Source organism: Phyllostomus discolor, chromosome 5 (assembly GCF_004126475.2).
Source record: "Phyllostomus discolor isolate MPI-MPIP mPhyDis1 chromosome 5, mPhyDis1.pri.v3, whole genome shotgun sequence".
In the NCBI taxonomy this organism is placed as follows: Eukaryota; Metazoa; Chordata; class Mammalia; order Chiroptera; family Phyllostomidae; genus Phyllostomus; species Phyllostomus discolor.
The window spans coordinates 32,702,725-32,716,515 of record NC_040907.2 but is presented as its reverse complement, the minus strand read 5'-3'; the positions used below and the strand labels follow the sequence as shown (position 1 = coordinate 32,716,515).

The 13,791-nt window shown below is 38.8% G+C and overlaps 1 long non-coding RNA gene across 1 annotated transcript in view; it reads left to right on the top strand.

Annotated features, from left to right (window-relative positions):
• The window catches only part of LOC118500606, an 18,452-nt gene extending 4,902 nt beyond the window's left edge, over positions 1–13,550 (top strand). Inside the window, exon 3 of the long non-coding RNA XR_004903180.1 lies at positions 13,540–13,550. This is a non-coding gene — a long non-coding RNA (uncharacterized LOC118500606). The remainder of the gene's footprint in view (positions 1–13,539) is intronic.
• Positions 13,551–13,791: the final 241 nt, after the last annotated feature.

Here is a 13,791-nt window from a genome sequence, read left to right as displayed (position 1 = left end):
CCTGGGGAAAGACCTGATTCCCACACCCAGGGTGCAAGGCTGAGGAGCCAGTGTGAGCTCTGCTGGCCAAGGAAGAAAAGCCATACCAATCACTCTTCAGCCTGCCTCAGCCAGCAAGAGCAGAAAAACTGGTTTGGCCACTTTGAAACCAAGAGACTTTTTAATTTGATTCTATTTTTTTTAACAATTTTTAATTTTTTAATTTTTATTGTTTTATTCTCTTTTGATTTCTTTTTCCTCTCTTATCTGATGTCTTGTTTTATTCCTTCCTCATTCCTGTCCTCCAATTTTATCTCTTCTTCCTTCCTTCATCTGCCTTTTCTATTTTTACTTTTTAAAATTTTTTCTAAATACCTACAAATGAGACAAAATCCTGGATCTGTGAAAAGACCAAAGTTGAACCCAAAGAAGGGGCACCACAACAGCTGGGACAGTGAGATAAATTTTACTCTGCTATTACAGAAAACCTGCAAGTTATTGCATATTTGTATTATTATTATTTTTCCAGTATTCCTACATCTTTTTTAAATAGTATTTTTATATCCCTCTTCTTTTTGTATAGTCTGCTTTGTTAGACTGGATATATTGTATGACCAGACAGCTTTCCCCTGATCTCTCTTTCCATACTGTATTGCTAATCTACTGTTCTTTAACTCACCTGTGTCCCATTAGCACACTACTCGAGGTTCTGTACTCCCTATTCTTGCTACCTAGACCTCATAGATTTTGTCATATGATTGTTGCCATAATATTATTGTAAATAACTGCTGTTCCATGCAATTGTAATTACTTTACAAACCCCCCCACCCAGATCTTAGCCCATTTCAAAGTTTCCTGAACTCTATTACTGTAGTGGCTAACTCTATTCTCTCACACACTACACCTATTTACTATCCTTTACTCTAACCTTACCTCAGAATCTGACCTCCCACAATCTCCCTGCTTTATAGATCCAGCTCACAATCCTTTCTTCCCCAACAAGAGCCTTATCTTCTTTCCATCCTTTCTAAAAATCAGCTAGCTGGGTGGAAGATCACGGTAAACACTATATATAATCAAAGGATCTCCTATCTCTTCCCTACTTGCTACTACTGTAAAAAGGATAGAATTCTCTGTTGCTGTCTTAAACCATTTTGCCTTCCCCCTCCAACTGATGACAAAAAAGAATAGGTGGAGGCAGTGAACACCAGGATACTCACTAGAAGAGGAAACCCAACAACAAAGGAACCATTAACAGATAACAACAGAAGAAGGTGAAGGAGGGAGTAGTAACCACACAAACCTCAATCCAGGACCTATCTGGAAATACAACTAAACAGTAGAGACAGTACCCAGTACAAACAACTGAACAAGAATTCTTTAAACCATATACACATGGAAGAACCAGCTTCAACACAACCTGACCTCACCAGCACAACAAAATACAGGAGGTGGTGGACAGAGTGACCCTCATTTAACCAGCTGGTGGAAAGGAACCACCAAAGAAAGACTCAACAAGAATCAAAATCCAAAGGCAAACACAAAACCAACTTAAATGACAGCCCAAGACCAGTGAGCTTGGGAGATCAAGGAAACTGCACCACTGAAACTCACTGCTATTCTACTACAGAAGTTCACACCACAAACCCAGGGAGCCAGAACAGATCAATATAAGAAGCTGAGACTAACAAGAAGAGTCTCACAAACAATGGGAAGACAAAAAAAAAAATCCCCAAATGAAAGGAAAGGAGGAAGGCTCAGAAAGAATGCTAAAAGAAATAGAGGCAATTCAACTATCAGATATTGAGTTCAAAGGAATGATTGTCAGGAAGCTCAATGAGCTCACAGTGAGCTACCAGAAACTACAGGGAAGCTACAATGAACTCACTGAAAACTACATCAGCATGAAAAAGGAAATAGAAACTCTCACCAAGGGCCAAGAGGAAATGAAAAATACAATTTCTGAACTGAAGAACACAGTAGAAGGAATGAAAAGCAGGATCAATGAAGCAGAAGATCAGATCAGCAAGCTAGAGTACAAAGTAGAAGAAAACACCCAGAAAGAGCAAGAAAAGGAAAAGAGGCTCAGAAAGAATGAAGAGGGATTATGAGAAATTCAAGACAATATGAAACGTAATAATATCCATATAATAGGGATACCAGAAGGAAAAGAAGAAGAGCAAGGGATCGAAAACCTAGTTGAAAAAGTAATGAAGGAAAACTTCCCTAATTTGATGAGAGAAAAAGTCACACAAATCAAAGAAACAGAGAGACCCAATCAAGAGGAACCCAAAGTGACCCACCTCAAGACACATCATAATTAAAATGGCAAAATTCCAAGACAAAGAGAGAATCTTAAAGGCAGCAAGAGAGAAAAAGGAAGTAACATACAAGGGAGCCCCAATAAGGCTAACAGCTGACTTCTCAATGGAAACACTCCAAGCCAGAAGAGAATGGCAAGAAATATTCCAAGTAATGAGAACCAGAGGCCTGCAACCACTACTACTTTACCCAGCAAGCCTCTCAATCAATATAGATGGCCAAATAAGAAGCTTCTCAGACAAAAGAAGTCTAAAAGAATACACCTCCACTAAACCAGCTCTGCAAGAGATGCTCAAGGGACTGCTTTAAGGAAAGAAAGGAAAAGAGAGAGTGAGAGACGAACACACGTACATAAAATGCAATGAATAAGTACCTATCAATAATAACCTTAAATGTAAATGGATTAAATGCTCCCATCAAAAGACATAGAATAGCTGATTGGATAAGAAAACATGACCTACACATATGCTGCCTACAAGAGACACACCTCAGGATAAAAGATCTGCACAGGCTGAAAGTAAAGGGCTGGAAACAAATTTTCCAAGCAAATGGAGAGGAAAAAAAAGCTGGGGTAGCAATACTCATATCTGGCAAAATAGACTTCCAAAAAAAAAAAAAAACCATAAAGAGAGACCCAGAAGGTCATTCCATAATACTCACAGGAAGAATTCACAAAGAAGACATAAATATTGTAAATATATATGCACCCAACATAGGAGCATCCAAATACATAAAGAAAATCTTAGAGGACTTCAAGAAAGATATGGACAGCAACACAATTATTGTGAGGGATTTTAACACCCCACTGTCAAAAATGGACAGATCTTCCAAACAAAATATCAACAAAGATATTGTGGCATTGAACAATACCCTAGATGAAATGGGCCTTACTGACATATACAGAACCCTCTATCCCAAAGAAGCTAAATACACATTCTTTTCAAATGTACATGAAACATTTTCAAAGATTGACCACATGATAGGACACAAAACAAGCCTCAAGAATTTCAAAAAAATTGAAATCATACCAAGCATTTTCTTGGATCACAAGGGACTGAAACTAGAAACCAACCCCAAGGAAAAAAACCCCCAAACACTCAAATTCATGGAGATTAAATAGCATGCTATTAAACAATGAATGGGCCAAGAATGATATTAGGGAAGAAATCAAATACTTCCTGGAAACAAATGAAAATGAACTCACAACAACTTATGGCACACAGCCAAGGCACTTCTGACAGAGAAGTTCATAGCGATACAGGCCCACCTAAAAAAGTTAGAAACATTCCAAACAAACAACCTAACCCTACATCTACAAGAACTCGAGGAACAACAACAAAGACATCCCAGAGCAAGCAGAAGGAAGGAAATAACCAAGATCAGAGCAGAATTAAATGACATAGAAACTAAAGGCACAGTTCTAAGGATCAATGAATCCAAGAGCTGGTTCTTTGAAAAGGTAAACAAAATCAACAAGCCTTTAAGCAGACTCATCAAGAAAAAAAGAGAGAAGACCCAAATAAACACAATCAGAAACGAAAGAGGAGAGATTACAACAGATACCACAGAAATACAAAGGATTGTAAAAAATTACTACGAAGAACTGTATGCCAAGAAATTTGAAAACCTAGATGAAATGGACAAATTTCTAGCAAAATATAATCTTCCAAAACTCAATGGAATAGAAGAAGAAAGCCTGAACAAACCAATAACAGCAAAAGAAATTGAAGCAGTAATCAAAAAACTCCCAAAACACAAAAGCCCTGGACCAGATGGTTTCACAGGAGAATTCTACAAAGCATTTAAGGAAGAGCTAACACCTATCCTTCACAGACTATTTCAAAAAATCCAAAAAGATGGAAGTCTCCCAAACTTTTTATGAGGCCAACATCATCCTAATTCCAAAACCATATAAAGACACAACAAAGAAAGAAAACTTCAGGCCAATATTGCTGATGAACATGGATGATAAAATCCTTAACAAAATACTGGCAAACCGCATCCAACAGTACATTAAAAAGATCATACACCATGACCAAGTGGGATTCATTCCAGGGATGCAAGGATGGTACAATATTTGCAAATCAGTAAATGTAATACATCACATAAACAAAAGCAAAGACAAAAACCACATGATCATATCAATAGATGCAGAAAAAGCATTTGATAAGGTACAGCACCCATTTATGATAAAAACACTCAGCAAAGTGGGAATAGAGGGAGCATTCCTCAACATAATAAAGGCCATATATGAGAGACCTACAGCCAACATCATACTCACTGGGCAAAAATTAAAATCTTTTCCACTAAGGTCAGGAACAAGACAAGGCTGTCCACTTTCACCACTTCTATTCACTATACTACTGGAAGTTTTAGCCACAGCAATCAGACAAGAAAAAGAAATAAAAGGAATCCAAATCAGAAAGGAGGAAACAAAACTGTCACTGTTTGCAGATGGCATGATAGTATACATAGAAAATCCTATAGACTCCACCAAAAAGCTGCTTGACCTAATAAATGAATTTGGCAAAACAGCGGGATACAAAGTCAATATCCAGAAATCAAAGGCATTTCTATACACCAAAAATGAAACAGCAGAAGCAGAGATCAAAGAAAAAATCCCATTTGAAATAGCAAAAAGAAAAATAAAATATCTAGGAATAAACCTAACCAAAGAGGTAAAAGACCTGTATTCAGAAAACTACATAACACTGAAGAAAGAAATCAAGGAAGACACAAACAAATGGAAACATATATCGTGTTCATGAATTTGAAGAATTAATATCATCAAAATGTCCACACTACCAAAAGCAATTTACACATTCAATGCAATTCCTATTACAGTACCAATGGCATATTTCACAGACATAGAACAAACACTTCAGCAATTTATATGGAATCATAAACAACCCCGAATAGCTGCTGTAATTTTGAGAAAGAAGAGTAAAGTAGGAAGGATCACAATACCTGACACTAAACTATACTACAAGTCCACTGTAATCAAAACAGCCGGGTACTGGCATGAAAACAGGCACATGGACCAATGGAACAGAACAGAGAGCCCAGAAATAAACCCAGGTCTCTATGGTCAATTAATATTTGACAAAGGAAGCAGCAACATAAAATGGAATAAAAATAGCCTCTTCAACAAATGGTGTTGGGAGAACTGGACAGCTACATGCAAAAAAATGAAACTTGAGCACCAACTTACACCTTATACAAAAATAGATTCAAGGTGGATAAAAGACTTAAATATAAAGCGTGACACCATTAAAGTCCTAGAAGAGAAGGTAGGTAGGAAAATCTCATATATTTCACTGAGAAACTTTTTTACTGACTTGTCTCCTAGAGCAAGGGACATAAAGGAAAGAATAAACAAATGGGACCTCATCAAAATAAAAAGCTTTTGCATAGCTAAAGAAAACAGTATCAAAATAAAAAGAGAACCAACTGTATGGGAAAACATATTTGCCAATGATACCTCAGACAAGAGTTTAATCTCCAAAATATATGAAGAACTTACACGACTCCACTCTAAGAAGACAAGGAATCCAGTTAAAAAGTGGGCAAAGGACTTGAACAGACACTTCTCCAAGGAGGGCATACAGAAAATCCAAAGACAAATGAAACGATGCTCAATATCACTAGCCATCAGAGAGATGCAGATTAAAACCACAATGAGATACCACTTCACACCAGTCAGAATGGCCATCATAAACAAAGCAACAAACAACAAGTGTTGGAGGGGTTGTGGAGAAAAGAGGACCCTAGTGCACTGTTGGTGGGACTGCAGACTGGTACAACCACTATAGAAAGCAGTATGGAACTTCCTCAGAAAACTAAAAATGGATCTGCCTTTTGACCCTGCGAGTCCACTGCTGGGACTATATCCTAAGAACCCTGAAACACCAATACAAAAGAACCTTTGCACCCCGATGTTCATAGCAGCACAATTTACAATAGCTAGATGCTGGAAGCAACCAAGATGCCCATCAGTAAATGAATGGATCAAAAAACTATGGTACATTTACACAATGGAATTCTATGCAGCAGAAAGAAAGAAGGAGCTCCTTCCCTTTGCAACAGCATGGATGGAGCTGGAAAGAATTATGCTAAGTGAAACAAGCCAGGCAGTGAAAGACAAATACCATATGATCTCACCTTTAACAGGAACCTAAACAACAAAACAAAGAAACAAGCAAATATAACCAAAGACACTGAAATAGGGGACAGACTGACAGTGACCAGAGTGGAGAGAAGAGGGAATTTCAGGGGGGGAATTGGTAGGGTTTACAGGAACAAATTTAAAGGACACATGGACAAAAAGTAGGGGTGGATGGTAATGGGAGAGAAGTAGGGAGGGATGGATGGTTGGGCTGGAATGGGAGTAAAAGGGAGAAAACTGTATTTGAACAATGATTAAAATAAAATTTTAAAAAAAGGAAAGAAAAAATAAAATGGCAATAAAACATGTTTATCAAAAATTGAATCTAAAGAACAAACTAAGCAGACAAAAATAACAGAGACACAATCATGGATACAGAGAGCATTTTGATGGTTCCCAGATGGGAGGGAGGTTGGGAGAAGGAATGAGGAGGTAGAGGATTAAGAAGTACAAATTGGTAGTTACAGAATATCCATAGGGATGTAAAGTACAGAATAGGAAATGGAGTAGCCAAAGAACTTATATGTGTGACCCATGGACATGAACAAAGGTGTGGAGATTGCTGGATGGAGTGGGGAGGGGGTGCTGGGCTGAGCTGTGCAAAGGGGAAAAAGTCAGGATAACTTTAATACTATAATGAATAAAATTTAAACAAACAATGATGGTTCATTATCTTCCTTGGCAAATACTCATAGGGCTATGGTAGTTGCTAGACTAGACAAGTTGTCCCTCCCTAACAAGGGGATGTGTCACCCTAGAGCTACCAGAAGGGCATGACTGAAAGTCAGATTCCTGTGACTGCAGTCAAGGTGTTGAGTGGAATGGCAGTGTTGAGGATGCCCATTAACCCCAGTGACCAAACAGATTTTGGTAGAAAGTGTACCTTGCGAGTGAGTCAGGGAAGAGTAAACAGGCTCGTGTCCAATTAAAATGTAATAGGTGCCGTGGCTGGTGCAGCTCAGTGTATTGAGCACCAGCCTGCAAACCCAGGGGTTGCTGGTTGGGCTCCCAGTCAGAGAACATGCCTATGTTGTGGGTCAGATCCCTAGTTGGGTGTGTACAAGGAGCAACCACACATTGATGTTTCTTCCCATCCATCTCTCCCTGCCTTCCCCTCTGTCTAAAAATAAATAAAATCTTTAAAAAGAATGTATTGGGCTTACATGCCACATCAAGGGTCACCAGAGTGTCCTCTGTTGTGGTGGTTGGATGATCAATGGGGGTGGTAGGAGGCCTCAGACACTGTCAGTTCTCAGGTTTTTCAACCATCATTGGTTTTGAGGTGCTAAATTCCATTCAGAGTTCAGGACACTCATTTTTCCAATGGCTTTCTCTCTTGTAGAGGAGGCATGGTGTAGGAGGCAGTAGAGCTTGAGTCAGTTGTGGGCACTCTTTCTTTTGGTGTCCTTCCTGTCTGTTAGTATAGCATTGCCTCTTTGATGTTTGTTGTAATACAGGGGCTGAATGACCTTGAGGTAGTGTAGGACGTAAAGCTGTAGCTAGTAAGTGAGCCTTTCATCTTTATTGGGTGGCTGTTTGCTCTTTCTCTGCCCAAGATGAAGCCATCTGCAGATCACTTTGTATCTTATGCTGTATGACCCTAGAGAGAACATAGGTGGTGGCTGACATCAGATGTGCCACCAGTAATCAAGGCTCAACTACAAATAGGGGGAGGCAAGATGGTGGGGGAATAAATGGAAGCCACACTAACCTTCTCCCAGGCCCAGTCTGGAAATACAACTAAATTGTGGAGAGATTACCTGGACAAAAACCTGAACAATAGAGTGAGAGAAACTTTATAACCTTGAACAGACAAAAGAATCAGCTTCAGTGCTAACTGACCAGTAAAGAGTGCTGTGGAGACTTGTGAGGGCTGGCTGGGTGCCCACAGACAGCAGCACCAGAGGGATCATTAAGCAACTGTTTGGATCCCCCTCAAAAGTGTGGGGTCTAAACCCTAAGGTGGGATTCCCAGCTTAGAGCACCAGAGCCCAAAGAGCCCAGAATACACACATAACAACTGACAGTGAAAATTGGCAGGGTTGCTCTCTGCCAGAGAAGAATGACTGTAGATACAAAGAGGCATTTAAGAAGCCAATGCACAAATTCTCATCTGTAGCCACTTACCCAGGGCTTAGGCAACGGTGGGGTCAGAGTGCACTGGCGATGCTTGAGGAAAGACTGAGGATGTAAGCTTTGGGGAGAGAGCTGAGAGAGTAGCCACTGGGATTCCAGTGCTGAGTCATCCCACATTCTGCACTAGGCATCCTGCTCAGGCAGACCACTCCCCTAGAGTAGCAGCAGCCTTAGGGAAAACAACAGCCCCACCCCCATAAAAGACTATGCTCTGGTTCTGTCCTGCTTAAACCTGACTGCTAAGTGCAGAGTGACTAGATGAACAACTGAGGGAGTCATCCACAGACAGTAGATCCCTGGCAAAGGTGGGGCAGAGTGAACTAGAGACGCTTGAAGAGAGGCTGTGGACAGAGGCTTTGGGGAGAGAACTAAGAGAGTAGCTGCCAGGATCCTGGTGCTGAGTCATCACCCCTACAGCAGCAGCCATCCTGCTCAGGCAGACCATTTGCCTCCAAGCAGCAACAGCCTGAGGAGAAACAATACCCAACTAAAGGACTGATTCTCCCCACCTTGTGGGGCTTAAGCCTGACTGCTGAGTGCAGAATGACTAGATTAACAAGTGAAGGAAACAGCCACAGACAGGATGCCACAGAGCAACCAAGACTACTTTATCCAGCAAGGCTCTCAATTAAAATGGAAGGTCAAATAAGGAGATTCCCTGACACTAGAAGCCTCAAAGAATAAACCTCCTCCAAACCAGCTCTGCAAGAGATGCTAAAGGGTCTGTCTTAAGAAAAGAAAGAAAAAAGGAGTGAGAGAGAGAGGAACTCAGGTACAAAGGGGTAAAATAGCAATGAATAAGCACCTATCAATAATAATCTTAAATGTGAAAGGATTAAATGCTGCAATCAAAAGACATAGGGTAACAGAATGGGTAAGACAACATGACACCTACATATAATGCCTATAAGAGACCCACCACAGAACAAAAGACCTACACAGACTGAAAGTGAAGGGTTGGATAAAAATATTCCAAGCAAATGGACAGGGAAAAAAAGCTGGGGTAGCAATACTTATATCAGACAAAATACACTTCAAAACAAAGGTCATAAAAAGAGACAAAGAAGGATACTTCATAATACTCTTGGGAAGAATCCATCAAGAAGACATAAATATTGTAAACATATATGCACCCAATGTAGGAGCATCCACATATGTAGGGAAAATCTTGGAGGACATCAAAAAATATATTGACAGCAACACAATTATCATATCATAGGGGATTTTAACACCCCTCTGTCGAAAATGGTTAGATCTTCCAAACCAAATATTAACAACAATATTGAAGCATTGAATAATGTCCTGGACAAATAGACATAACTGATATATATATATATATATATATATATATATATATATCAAACCTTTCATTCCAAAGAAGCTAAATACACATTCTTTTCAAATGCACATGAAACATTTTCAAAGATAGACCACATAATAAGACACAAAAGAAGCCTCAACAAATTCAAGAATATTGAAACTATGTCAAGCATTTTCTCTGACCACAAGGAACTGAAACTAGAAACCAACCTCAAGGAAACACCTTAAAAACACTGAAATTCAGGGAGATGGAAAAGCATGCTATTAAACAATGAATGGGTTAAGAATGAGATTAAGGAAGAAATCAAAAAGTTTCTGGAAATATATGAAAATGAATTCACAATAATCCAAAACTTATGAGACACAGCGAATGCAGTCCTGAGAGGGAAGTTCATAGGGATACTGGCTTATATAAAAATGATAGAAACATTTCAAGTAAACATCCTAACTCTACACCCACAAGAACTTGAGGAAAAGCAACAATGACAGCCTAGAGCAAGTATAAGGAAGGAAATAACCAAGATCAGAGCATAATTAAATGACATAGAGACTAAAAGCACAATTCTAAGGATCAATAAATCCAGGAGCTGATTCTGTAAAAAGATAAACAAAATCAACAAGCCTTTAAGCAGACTCATCAAGAAAAAAGAGAGAAGATCCAAATAAACACAATCAGAAATGAAACAGAGAGATTACAACTGATAACACAGAAATATGAAGGATTGTAAAAAATTACTATGAAGAACTATATGCCAAGAAATTTGAAAACCTGGGTGAAATGGACAAATTTCTAGAAAAATATAATCTTCCAAAACTGAATGAATAAGAAGCTGAAAGGATAAACAGACCAATAATAGCTGATGAAATTGAAGCAGTAATAAAACAAATCTTGGCACACAAAAACCCTGGACTGCACATTTTCACGGAGAATTTTACAAAACATTTAAGGAAGAGCTAAGCCCTACTCTTCACAGACTATTCCAAAAAATCCAAAAAGATGGAAGACTACCAAACTCCTTTTATGAAGTCAGCATCATCCTAATCGCAAAGACAGAAAAAAGACACAACAAAGAAAGAAAACTACAGGCCAATAACACTGATGAAGATAGACACTAAAATCGTCAACAATGTATTGACAAAGAGCTTCCAATAATAAATTAAAAAGATCATTCATGACGATCAGGTAGGATTCATTCCAGGGATGCAGGGCTGGTACGATATTCGCAAATGAATAATTGTAATACATCACATAATCAAAAGGAAAGACAAAAATCAAATGGTCATATCAATAGATGGGGAGAAAGCATTTGATAAGGCACCATATCATTTATGATAAAGACACTCAGGAAAGTAGAAATAGAGGGAGCATTCCTCAACATAATAAAGGTCATATATGAGAGACTTACAGCCAACATCATATTCAGTGGGCAAAAAGTAAAATCTTTCCCACTGAGATCAGGAACAAGACAAGGTTGTCCTCTTTGACCACTTCTATTCAACACAATATTGGAAGTCTTAGCTGCAGCAATCAGACAGGAAAAGGAAATAAAAGGCATCCAAATTGAAAAGAAGGAAGCACAACTGTCACTGTTTTCAGATGACATGATAGTGTACATAGAAAATCCTATAAACTGCACCAAAAAACTACCCGACCTAATAAGTTGATTTGGCAAAAGGAAACAAGATACAAAGCCAATATTCAGAAATCGAAGGCATTTTTGTACACCAACAAGGAAATATCAGAAACAGAAATCAGGAAAAAAGTCTGATTTGATATAGCAACAAGAAAAAATAATGTATGTAGGAATAAACATAACCAAGGAGGTAAAAAGCCTGTATTTAGAAAACTATGCAACACTAAAGAAAGAAATTAAGGAAGATGCAAATAAATGGAATCATATACTGTGTTCATGGATTGGAAGAATAACATCATCAAGATGTCCATACTACCCAAAGCAATTTATAGATTGAATGCCATCTGCATTAAAAGACCAATGACATATTTCACAGATATAGAACAAACACTTCAAAAATTTATATGGAACCACAAACGACCCAAAATAGCCACAGCAATTTTGAGAAAGAAGAACAAAGTAGGAGGGATCACAATACCTGACATCAAAGTATATTACAAGGCCACAGTAATTAAATCAGTCTGGTACTGGCATAAGAACAGATGCATAGAACAATAGAACAGAATAGAGAGCCCAAAAATAAACCCAAGTCTTCATGGTCGATTAATATTCAACAAAGGGGGCAGAAGCATACAATGGAGTAAAAATAACTTCTTCAACAAATAGTGTTGGGAGATCTGGACAGATACATGCAAAAAAATAAAACTTGACCACCAGCTTACACCATATACAAAAATAAACTCAAGATGGATAAAAGACTTATATATAAGTCATGACACCATGAAAGTCCTAGATGAGAACATAGGGAGGAAAATCTCAGATATTCCACACAGCAGTATTTTCACTGATGTGTCTCCTAGAGCAAGGGACATAAAGGAAAGAATGAACAAATGAGACTTCATCAAAATAAAAAGCTCCTGCATGGTTAAAAAATGCATCAGCAAAATAGACCAACCATATTGGAAAATATATTTGCAAATGATACCTTGGACAAGGGTTTGATCTCCAAAATATATAAAGAACCCACACAACTCCACTCCAGGAAGAGAAACAATCCAGTTAAAAAATAGGCAAAGGACCTGAACAGACACTCCTCCAAGGAGGACATACAGAGGACCCAGAGACATATGAAAGGATGCTCAACATCACTAGCCATCAGAGAGATGAAAATTAAAAGCACAATGAGATACCACTTCACACAGGTCAGAATGGCCATCATAACCAAATCGACAACCAACAAGTGCTAGGAGGTTGTGGAGAAAAGAGAACTCTAGTGCACTGTTGGTGGGAATGCAGACTGGTGCAGCCACTGTGGAAAACAGTATGGAATTTCCTCAGAAAACTAAAAATGGAACTGCCTCTTGACCTGGCAATTCCACTGCTGGGATTTTACCCTAAGAATCCTGAAACACCAATTCAAAAGAACCTATGCACCCCAATGTCCATAGCAGCATATTTTACAATAGCCAAGTGCTGGAAGGAGCTCAGATGCCCATCACTAAATGAGTGGATCAAAAAACTGTGGTACATTTACACAATGGAATACTATGCAGCAAAAAGAAGAAGAAGAAGGAGCTCCTACCCTTTGCAACAGCATGGATGAAACTGGAGAACATTATCCTAAGTGAAGTAAGCTAAATCATGAAAAACAAATACCATATGATCTCACCTGTAAGTAAGACCTAATCAACAAAACCAATGAGCAAGCAAAATATAACCAAAGACATTGAAATAAAGAACAAACTGACAGTAACTAGAGGGGAGTTGAGAAGGGATAATGGGGAGGAAATGGGGAAGGCTCCTCAAGGAACCTGTATAAAGGGCACATGGACAAAGCCAAATGGGGGTACACTCAAGAGTGTGAGGTGGGGATGGCTGCGGTGGGTGAGTGTGGTGGGAGGAGAATGGACACACTTGAATAGACACATTGCACTTACACTTGAATGGAAACAACAATTTAAAAAAGAGAGAGGGAAAAAAAAGAAAGAAAGTCTCAACTACAAGAAGAGAGTGTACACAGCCCATACATGGGGCACAACTCGAGAACACAGCTTGGGTGATAGAAAAGGCTATGCCACTGGACCCTACAGGACAACTACTAGAAGGCCACTTTACCAAGCCTGTCAGACATTAGCAGCTCTACCTAATACATAGAAACAAACACAGGGAGGCTGCCAAAATGAGGAGGCAAAGAAATTTGGCCCAAATGAAAGAATAGAGCAAAACTCCAGAAAA